Source organism: Onychomys torridus, unplaced genomic scaffold, assembly GCF_903995425.1.
Source record: "Onychomys torridus unplaced genomic scaffold, mOncTor1.1, whole genome shotgun sequence".
NCBI lineage: Eukaryota > Metazoa > Chordata > Mammalia > Rodentia > Cricetidae > Onychomys > Onychomys torridus.
The window spans coordinates 1819-11983 of NW_023412198.1; the positions used below are offsets into that span (position 1 = coordinate 1819).

At 44.4% G+C, this 10165-nt stretch overlaps 1 pseudogene; it reads left to right on the top strand.

The window, feature by feature from the left end:
- The first annotated feature begins 1366 nt into the window (after positions 1 to 1366).
- On the top strand, positions 1367 to 9130 carry LOC118575547 (annotated as a pseudogene).
- Positions 9131 to 10165: the final 1035 nt, after the last annotated feature.

A 10165-nucleotide genomic window follows, 5' to 3' on the forward strand; every position in this document is an offset into this window, starting at 1 on the left:
AGATAGGGAATGTCTTAGTGTCTTGGTCAGGGTTTCTATTGCTATGAAGAGACACCATGACCATGGCAACTCTTATAAAGGAAAACATTTAATAGGGCTGGTTTACAGTTCAGTGATTTAGTTCATTAATGTCATGGTAGGAAGTGTGGTGGCATGCAAGCAGGCATGGTACTGGAGAAGGAGCTAAGAGTTCTACATCTGGATGTGCAGGCAGCAGGAAGAGAGAAACACATTGGACCTGGCTTGAGCATCTGAAACATCAAAGCCTGCCCCCAATGACACACTTCCTCCAACAAGACTACACCTAGTCCAATGAGTCCACACCTCCTAATAGTGTCACTCCCTATGAGCCTAGGGGTACCATTTTTATTCAAACTGCCACACTTAGTAATGCCTAAGGAAAGAATTCTGAAGGGAATACTCTTTTGGAGTTGAGCTGGAAGGGGCCTGAATGAGGGAATGAGATAAAGACCCCAGAAGGCTGAATGCTGTGGTGTTGTAGGAACTTTTCTGTCTATCAGATGAGCAGTGGGTGACCAGTGTGAGGTGGGTACATTTATAGAATCCAATTGTATTAGTTAGCTTTCTGTTGCTATGACAAAATGCCCAGAAAACCAATTTAAAGGAGGAAAGGTTTATTTTTACCTCACACAGGTTTGTGGGAAACAGTGCATGGTTGGCTGGCTCCATTGCTTTTGGGCAATGATGGTGAATGGACATAGCCAATGTAGCTGCTAACTTCACTGCATCTAGGAAAAAGAGAGGAAGAGAGGGAAAAACTTGGAAGAAGACATGTCCCTCAAAGGTAACTCCGTAGTGACCTACTACTGTCTTTTACTAGGCCATTCTTATAGTTTACTGGAAATAGCTCATTCAGCTATGACTCCATCAATGGATAACCCACAGCAGAGGATGGAACTTTCATGAACAATCAGCTTCCACAGGCCCCAGCTCAGAACACTGGCCTTCAACATATGAGCCTTTGGGGGCAAACCCTAACACTGGTGCAATTTAAAAAATATTTTTTTATATATGTTTGTGGATGTGTAAGTGGGTGTGCAGGTGTTTCTGTGGGTACCCAGGGGACCAGAAAGTGATGCCAGATCCCTTGGAGCTGGAGTTAGAGGTGTTTTTGAGCTGTTCAATGTGGATGATGTGTCCAAAATTAGATTTTCATCATTGAACAGCAAGTACTCCTAACTACAGGGCCATTGCCCCTGTGTCCCAGTGCTGGCTTTGATGCTCTGGAAAGGTTGGGTTTGGGTTTGGGTTTGGGTTTCATGGTAGGAACTGTCTGCCTCCAGGACACTATATGGGCAAAGTTTGGGGAATTCCAACTCTAGACCTGTGAGGAAGATTGCCCTAATACATATGTGCCTTGCCCAGGTATGCACCTGTGGGCATTCTGTTCCTGATTGCTGGGAAGATTCTGGAAATGGAAGACATGGCTGTCCTTGGAGGTCAGCTGGGCATGTATACTCTGACTGTCATCGTTGGCTTGTTCCTCCATGCTGGTGGTGTTTTGCCCCTCATCTACTTTCTCGTCACCCATCGGAACCCCTTCCCATTCATTGGGGGCATGCTACAGGCCCTCATCACAGCCATGGATACCTCTTCCAGGTATGGCCTTTCCTTGAACTCTCCCTGAGTCCATTCTTCATCTTTCATAGGTTCCTTTATGTACCCTTCTCTCCACCTCCCCAAACACCTCTTCTGGTTGTGCAATAATACTGGAGGACTCTTGAAGCTCTCTACAGGTGGCCTATACTTGGGGATCTAGTCTTTGTTTTGTGGTGACTCTCATAACCTCCTTGTTTCTTTTGTTTCTCTAGTTTATAAGGAGGAGAGACGGATGCCAGTTCTGAGTTTAAGATGGTACTAGGGAGTAACACAAGCTCAGAGTATCTTGGCTTCTTAGGCATTCCTCTCCTGTTTGTGCCTTTACGGGGTTACTAAAGTGATCCTTATATCTCATCATCCAAACTCAAAACAGCTTGACAAAAATATCCCAAGATCCAAACAGATAGAAGAAAATATTTTTATTGTCCTCATTGAAGAATGTACCTTTTGATCTTTGATCTCTTCCTAAATAGGACTGATACTATTGTATCCAGAATTAAATCAATCTGATCATTGTGGAACTAGTCAGCCCCCACTCCCACCTGCAGTGCTTTTTCTGATGCTTTGGAAAGGTTGAAGTAGAGTTGAGTGCTTTTCAGTAGTCAACGTCTAGTTCCAGGGCCAAAGACTTGAGTCCAAACTTTAAGTTTCTTGGCATAAAGCTGACCACAAAGGGGTCCGTTCTTGCAGACAAACTGACCCCAAATGAGATGCCTACTCTTTCTACTAAAGTTGTCAGTCAAATGAAAGTACACTCTGTGAAGTGGTTGGGGAGAAACCTAAGGGTCCTGTAGATGGGGTTGATCCTTGTGCAGACAAACACTCTGTCTTTTACTGTTCTGCTTCCATTTCCATTGCTGTGATAAAATACCCTCATAAAGGGCAATTTAGAGAGTGGGGAAGGGGTTTATTTGGATTCCAATTCCAGGTTATAGCCCACTACTGTGTGGAAATCAAAACAGGAACTTGAGACTGGTAGTCACATCACACTCAGACACAGAGAATAAATGCATGCTTGCTGGTTGCTTGTTTATGCTCAGCTTGGTTTCTCCACTGTTAAATATTACATGACCTTCTGCCTAGGGAATAGCACCACCCATAGTGGGCTGGGTCTTCTCATATGAATTAGTTAAGACAATCTCCCAAAGGTAATTCCCATAGGATGACCAAACATAGTAACCTGTGGAGACTCTCTTGTTAGGTAATTTCTGGTTCAGTTGTTGACAATTGAAGTTAGCCATCATTTTTGGACTTTGGTGTGGGAGGTCAGCCATCTGAACTGGACTGTGTCATAAACTCTTGGTGTGAATGGGTCAAGAGACATTCCTCTGGGAATGTCTACCACTGAGTTCTCTCTGCATCAGGAGTCCCACTTCCCCATGCACAACTGTCATTGCCACTTTCTACTCCTTGCTCAAATTCCAGCTGGTTCTGTATGTGCCAGAGGGAAACCCTCCTTTGGCCCATTGCTGCTACTGCCCCTTCCCCATCCTTCAACTCCCTATGCTCAGCCTACAGAGCTCTCTTCCCCCAGCTCTGCAACCCTGCCTATCACTTTCCGATGCCTGGAGGAGGGCCTGGGTATGGACCGCCGCATCACCAGGTTCATGCTGCCTGTGGGGGCCACTGTCATCATGGATGGCACTGCACTCTATGAGGCCTTGGCAGCCATCTTTATTGCTCAAGTCAACAACTATGAGCTCAGCCTGGGCCAGATCACCACAATCAGGTGAGACGATGATGTTATCAACTGATAGGGCAGGCTGGGTGTACAAGGTCTACTGACAAATTTCCTATTTATAGTTGCATCGCATTCCTAACTAAGATATAATATTATATATATATATATGCAAATATCCAGAAATCTGAAAAACAAAAAAGCAACCTGTGAAACATTTCTGGTTTCCAGTATTTTGCATGAAGGGTGTAGGATACTCCACAGCATTGTCTCCATGGGTGATTTTCCTCACCCATGTTGCTTATTGTCTGCCTATCATACAAGAATAAAAATGTAAACTCTGTGAAGGAAAGTGTCTTCTTCGCTGGAAATTTCTACCATTGACACATCCTGACTTAAGATGGTTTGACTTATGATCTTTCTTTCCCTCCTCCTCCTCCTCCTCCTCCTCCTCCTCCTCCTCCTCCTTCTTCTTCTTCTTCTTCTTCTCTCTCTCTCTCTCTCTCTCTCTCTCTCTCTCTCTCTCTCTCTCTCTCTCTCACCTGGCTGGTTGGGACTGTAGACATGTGCCACTATACCTGGTAATGGAATGATATTTTGGCTTATTAGGTTGTAAGTGTGATACATGGTCAGTAGAAATGAAACTACACTTCACATTTTTTCTATTTTGTATGTGCCTGTCTGACTCTGTGTTCACCTCATGTGTGAAGGTGTTTTCTAAGGTGAGAAGAGGGCTTCAAGTTCCCTGGAACTGGATTTAAAGGCAACTGCCTAATACGGGTTCTAGGAATAGAGCTTCGGTCCTCTGCAAGAGCTGTAAGTGCTCCTAGCTGCTGAACCTCTCTTCAGCCACTTGGTTTAAAAGAGTTTAAAAATTACATTTGTGTGTGTGCGTGCGTGTGTGTGCGTGTGCGTGCGTGCGTGCGTGCGTGCGTGCATGCGTGTGTGTGTGTGTGTGTGTGTGTGTGTGTGTGTGTGTGTGTCACAGTGCACATGTGGAGGCCTGAGGACCACTCACAAGATTCAGTTTTCCTCTTCAACTATGCGGGTCCTGGGGACTGAAATCAGACTGTCAGACTTGGCAGCACAGCATCTGTACCCACTGAACCATCTCTCAGGCCCCTACACTTTGTTTTTGATTGGAATCTTTTCCTAGGCTAGTGATGTGGTGGTTTGTTTTAATTGTCCATTTGGCAAAATATGGAATCACCAGAGAAGAGAATCTCAAGGAGGGCTCCTTGGCCTTTGGGTATGTTTGTTGGAGATTATCTTTATTGTTTTAATTAATGTGTGAAGGTTTAGCCTAAAAGTAGGCAGTACTTATTCCCTTGGTTTGGGTCCTGAGTTGTTTAAAAGTTGAGAGAGACCAGACCCATTGGTATGCACACATTTTCTCTGCTCTTGACTGTGGATGATTTGTGGCTAACTGCTTCAAGTTCCTGCCTTGACTTCTCTATCATGGACTATAACCTGGAATCATGAGCTAAAATAAAATCCTTTCTCCCACAGTTTCTTTAGGGCACTTTTTAAAAATCTCAGTAACAGATGAGAAAGAAGCCTAGACAGGCACTATCCTTGCCTCTTTTCTGTCACAATGAGAAGATAGGCATATGTCTACCATTCTCCTGATGAGGCAGAATAGGCTCTGAGTTCATGTGCAAGGTATAAAGCTCATGAATGGAGTTTTCTTCCTTGAAGGCCCATTCTTCAATGCCAGTCTGAGAATTTGCTCAACCACCATTCTGATAGAGCTGTCCTCTGTGCTAGTCATCTCCCCTTGTTCTGTGTGTATGGCTATAGAAGCTAGAAAGGGGTTTCCTCAACTATTGAGGAGAGAGCTGGCATCTGGGCAGCACTACTGCCTTTGCTGGGAAACTCAGTGGCCTTTATAATACATATTACATTTTTTGGGGGGCAATTGGAGTTAATGCTGGAGTTTTCACATAGGCCACCTGTGACCCCATAGTTCCTACTTTCAAATTCATATTAATTTGCAGGACTAGAAGTGGAAACAAGGATTTATACATGCTAGCCAGGTGCTCTACCACTGAGATAGATCCTTTGCTTTTTAATTTTTTAAAAAATAGTTTATCTGAGCAAGAAATGGTCTCCAGTGGGCTGGAGAGATGGCTCAGCAGTTAAGAACACTTCCTGCTCTTGCAGAGGACCTGGTTTGGTTCCCACTACTCGCATAACTTATGTTTATCACCCCACTTCCAGGAGACACAATGCTCTTTTATGGACACCATGGCCACCAGGCACACATGCAGTATACAACATACATGCAGGCTAACATTCATACATATGAAATGAAGAAAACAAACAACTTCAATCAAGAAAGAAATAGGCTCCCAAACCAAGATGGGCTGGAATGTTCTGGCCTCCAATGTAGTGAGCTGTATTTGCCTTCTTAAAAAACAACTCTCCCTTGTGAACCAAAGGCTGTGGAGCCCCCAGCTGAATTAGGCCCTCTGGATAAGTGAGACAATTGAATAGCTTGAACTGTTTGGGAGGCATCCAGGCTGTGGGACCCAGACCTGTCCTTAGTGCATGAGCTGGCTGTTTGGAACCTTGGGCTTACACAGGGACACTTTGCTCAGCCTGGAAGGAGGGGACTGGACCTGCCTGTACTTAATCCACCAAGTTCAAATGAATCCCCAGGGGAGTCTTGGCCCTGGAGGAGATGGTAATGGAGGGGAGGGCATGGGGGGAAAGTGGGGTTGGGGGTGGGAGTGGGGAGGACAGGGGATCCCATGGCTGATATGTAAAATTAAAACACAAATATAATATAAAGGGAAGAAACCCCACAACTCTCCTTTTCCAGCCGCAGCTTTCTTGAATGACAGCTGACAAAAGGTGTGTGTATTTGAAGATGTGTTTTATGATGATTTGCTCCTTGTGCACTCTGCAGAATGATCAGCACAGTCAGGATGATTTTTATATTTGTCTCCTATGGTTTCCTTCCTTCCCTCAGACCCCCTTCTGGTGCCTGTGTCTCCTCTCATTTTCTCATCTCCTTATTTTCCCCTCTCCTCCTCTCTCCTCTCTCCCTCCTTCCCTTCCTTCTCTTTTCCTCTCCCTCCTCTCCCTGTCTGTCCTTCTCCTCTCCCTCTCTCCCTTCTCTTTCTCTTTGCTGATGGTGAGAATAGACTTCAGGTCTATTCTCTTTGAAATACAAACACAGTATCATTACCCACACCCTCCACACCATACATTAGATTTCTGGAAGCCAGTCATCTGGTATCTAGACATCTTGTACCCTTTGACAGACATTCCCCAACTCCTAGCCCATCTGCCCAGCATCACAGTTTCTGCTTTTTGCTTCTGTGACTTCAACTTTTTAAATTTAGTTTCACATCCAAAGTGAGTTCATGGAGTATTTTTCTGTCTGTCTTGGCTTGGAAATTTAACTTAAGGTGCCCTTCCCTTCCCGATCTTCCAATCTTCTGTTCTCTCTTTCCTCCTGAATTCCTGACTATTGCCATTTGCAGCATCACAGCCACAGCTGCCAGTGTAGGAGCAGCTGGCATCCCCCAAGCAGGACTGGTCACCATGGTGATTGTGCTCACGTCGGTCGGCTTGCCCACAGAGGACATCACGCTGATCATAGCTGTGGATTGGTTCCTGTGAGTGTGCCTTGGCTTTGACCCTGGCCTCTTCTCATAACTTTTCCTGAAGGATTCTGGAAGGACAGGGTTGTAGGATTTGAGAGGTTTAGGGAGGCATTGGGATGGTCTGTTAGTGATGGCTGTAGACTCCAAGCCCGTAGATTTATCATCTGTGGGACTTAGAGTGAGGAGAATTCTGAAAAGGAGGTCTCCATCTATCAGCCCCTCCCCCACTCCTTTTCAGACCATTTCATACAGAAATCATACAAAAGTGTTCAAATGTTTTTTTAACTCAAAAATTTAAAACAGTTTTTTCCTTAGTGAAATGTTAATTCTGAAGAATTTTAGAAGTGAGAAGAAAACACAAGTTACCTGCTGTGTTGAATAGTGAAGAATTTTGGCTTATAAGTTCACCTGTGATGATGGACAAAAGAATTTTGGTGGATTTATGAGCTGAACGCTATCAATGCACATGTTCTCTCTTTCTTCTCTCCTTCCCTCCTTCCATCTGTTATTTTTCACTAATTAAATTTGTTCTTTGACATGTCATACATGTATGCAGTGCTTTCTGGTTACTTTCCCCACTCTCTCCTAACTCCTTCCCACCCTGTCAACTTTCCTCCCTACAACTCCGCTCCCCACATTCATGTCTTCCCTTTGTGATCCACTGAGCACAGTGGAGATGTTTGTGTGTCTTGCTGTGAGACTGTGCCATGGAGCTTAGTCGGTTTATGGGAAGACACACACCTGAACACAGTCACTCCTAATCCATTGGCAGGGAGGAGCCCCTCCTACCCTGTTCCTGCCCCTCCTCTCTTGCTCTTTCCCTCTTTCCTTTCTGTCCTTCTTTCTCCATCTGTCCTTTTCTTCTCTTCCATCCTCTCTCCTTTTTCTCCTCCTGTCTCATCCCCTCCCTCCCTCTTTCCTTCTTTTCTTCCTTCTCTCCCTCCTCCCTTCTTTCCCTCCCCTCTCTCTCTTTCTTTCTTTCATTCTCTTTATACTTCCTACATCACTACCTCCTTTCACCATTCCTTCCCTCTCTCTTTTCTCTTAACATGGAATCTACATAAAATGTGGTTTTTCATTCCAATGTGGGAGCTTTGAGCAAGACCAAGTCCCATTTTCACAGGACTAAAGTTCCATTTGAACAATCCCCAGCCTGCCCCACACCTACATAGACTCATGTCAAAAAGCCTATATCAAACATTCATATCTAATAGTCTGCATCAGACACTTGTGCCTAACAAGTCTACATCAGATGCTCATGTTCAATACTCTGCATCAGATGCTCATGTTCAATACTCTGCAACGGATGCTCATGTTCAATACTCTGCATCAGATGCTCATGTTCAATACTCTGCAACAGATGCTCATGTTTAATACGGTGAATCAGATGCTCATGTTCAATACTCTGCAACGGATGCTCATGTTTAATGCTCTGCATGAGATGCTCATGTTTAATACTCTGCATGAGATGCTCATGTTTAATACTCTGCATAAGATGCTCATGTTTAATACTCTGCATCAGATGCTCATGTTCAATACTCTGCATCAGATACTCATGTTTAATACTCTGTATCAGATGCTCATGTTTAATACTCTGCCTCAGATGCTCATGTTTAATAATCTGTATCAGATGCTCATGTTTAATACTCTGCCTCAGATGCTCATGCTAAATGCTCTGCATTAGATACTCAGGTTTAATATTCTGTATCAGATGCTCATATATAACAGTCTGAATTAGATCCAAATGTTTAACAGTCTATATCAGATCTTAATCTCTAACCATCAGTATCAGACTCTCATACCTAATCATTTTTAGGTTAGTCATATTTAGAAACAAGAGTCACAAATTAAAGAATAGATCTGAGGATTTAAGGGATGATATTGTTAGGAAGGAAATCTGAGGATGAGCGGGGCCCATTCAAGGTCATGTGGTTGTGAATTAACCTGGAAGCCCTTCTAGTCTACCCTGGGTTCTTGAAGGAGCCTTTCACCCCCTCCCATTAATCTATCTATCCTCCACCAGTGACCGGCTGCGTACGATGACCAATGTACTGGGAGACTCAATTGGAGCAGCCGTCATTGAGCCTTTGTCCCAACGGGAGCTGGAGCTGCAGGAGGCTGAGCTGACCCTTCCCAGCCTGGGGAAGCCCTACAAGTCACTCATGGCACAAGAAAAGGGGCATCAAGGGGTCGGGGAGGTAATGAGAGTGTCATGTGAGAAGTTTCCAGCTCTGCCCAGGGAGGAGGGAAAGGACTGGGAGGGGAGTCCTGGGGACAATTTGTTGCCTAACGGACTGTGGGCTGAACACGCATGTTCTGTGTGGCTTCTCTGGGGGCTGCTGAGATAAAAGAGAAGGATTGAAACGTCTCCATGGTATATTCATCACTGTTGCATTGGTGTGCTTCAAATACAAGAACAACCTAAGGGAGGGAAGAATTATTTTGACAATGGTTCTAAAGGGTTTTAGTTCTCTACAGTGGGAAGGCATGGTAGAGCAGAGCAGCTCACTTCATGGTGGTCATGAGACATGAGAAATGGGAAGTTACCAGGATGGGACACATCTCTCCAAGACACACTGTACCTGTGAATACTTTCTTCAACTATCCCCTGCCTCCTCCTTTTTGACTACTTTCCAATATAAGTATCATACTAGGAACCACCAAGGGACTGATGCATTCATTAGGTCAGGACCCTCATGATGGAATTATCTCTGGAAATGCCCTCACAGACACACAGAGGTGTGCTGTATAAATTTTCTAGGCACTTGTTTCAGTCCAGTCAAGGTGACAAAGACAGTCCGTCATCACAAAGGTCTCTCTCTGTCCATTTCTGAGTATGATGAGAACTTGAAGGATGGTATGAGGAGAAAAGGGAAGGAAACATTTGGAATTAGGGGAAGGGACATCTTCAAATTCAATAAGAAAGATCAACTCACATTTTTTTCCTGTTGTTGTTGTTTTTGCGAGACAGGGTTTCTCTGTGTAGCTTTGTGCCTTTCCTGGATCTTGCTCTGTAGACCAGGCTGGCCTCAAACTCACAGAGATCTGCCTGGCCTCTGCCTCCAAGTGCTGGGATTAAAGGCATGAGCCACCACTGCCCAGCTCAACTCACATTCTTTGTGTTCTCCAGGAGTGGTGGAACTGACAAGAATAAAGGAAAATACCTATTATTAATGTCATTCCAGGTAGTTAAAAGGAGGTTAATTTTGTGGCGTAACTTACAAATGAAAGAATAGGTAATAGGGTCTGGTAA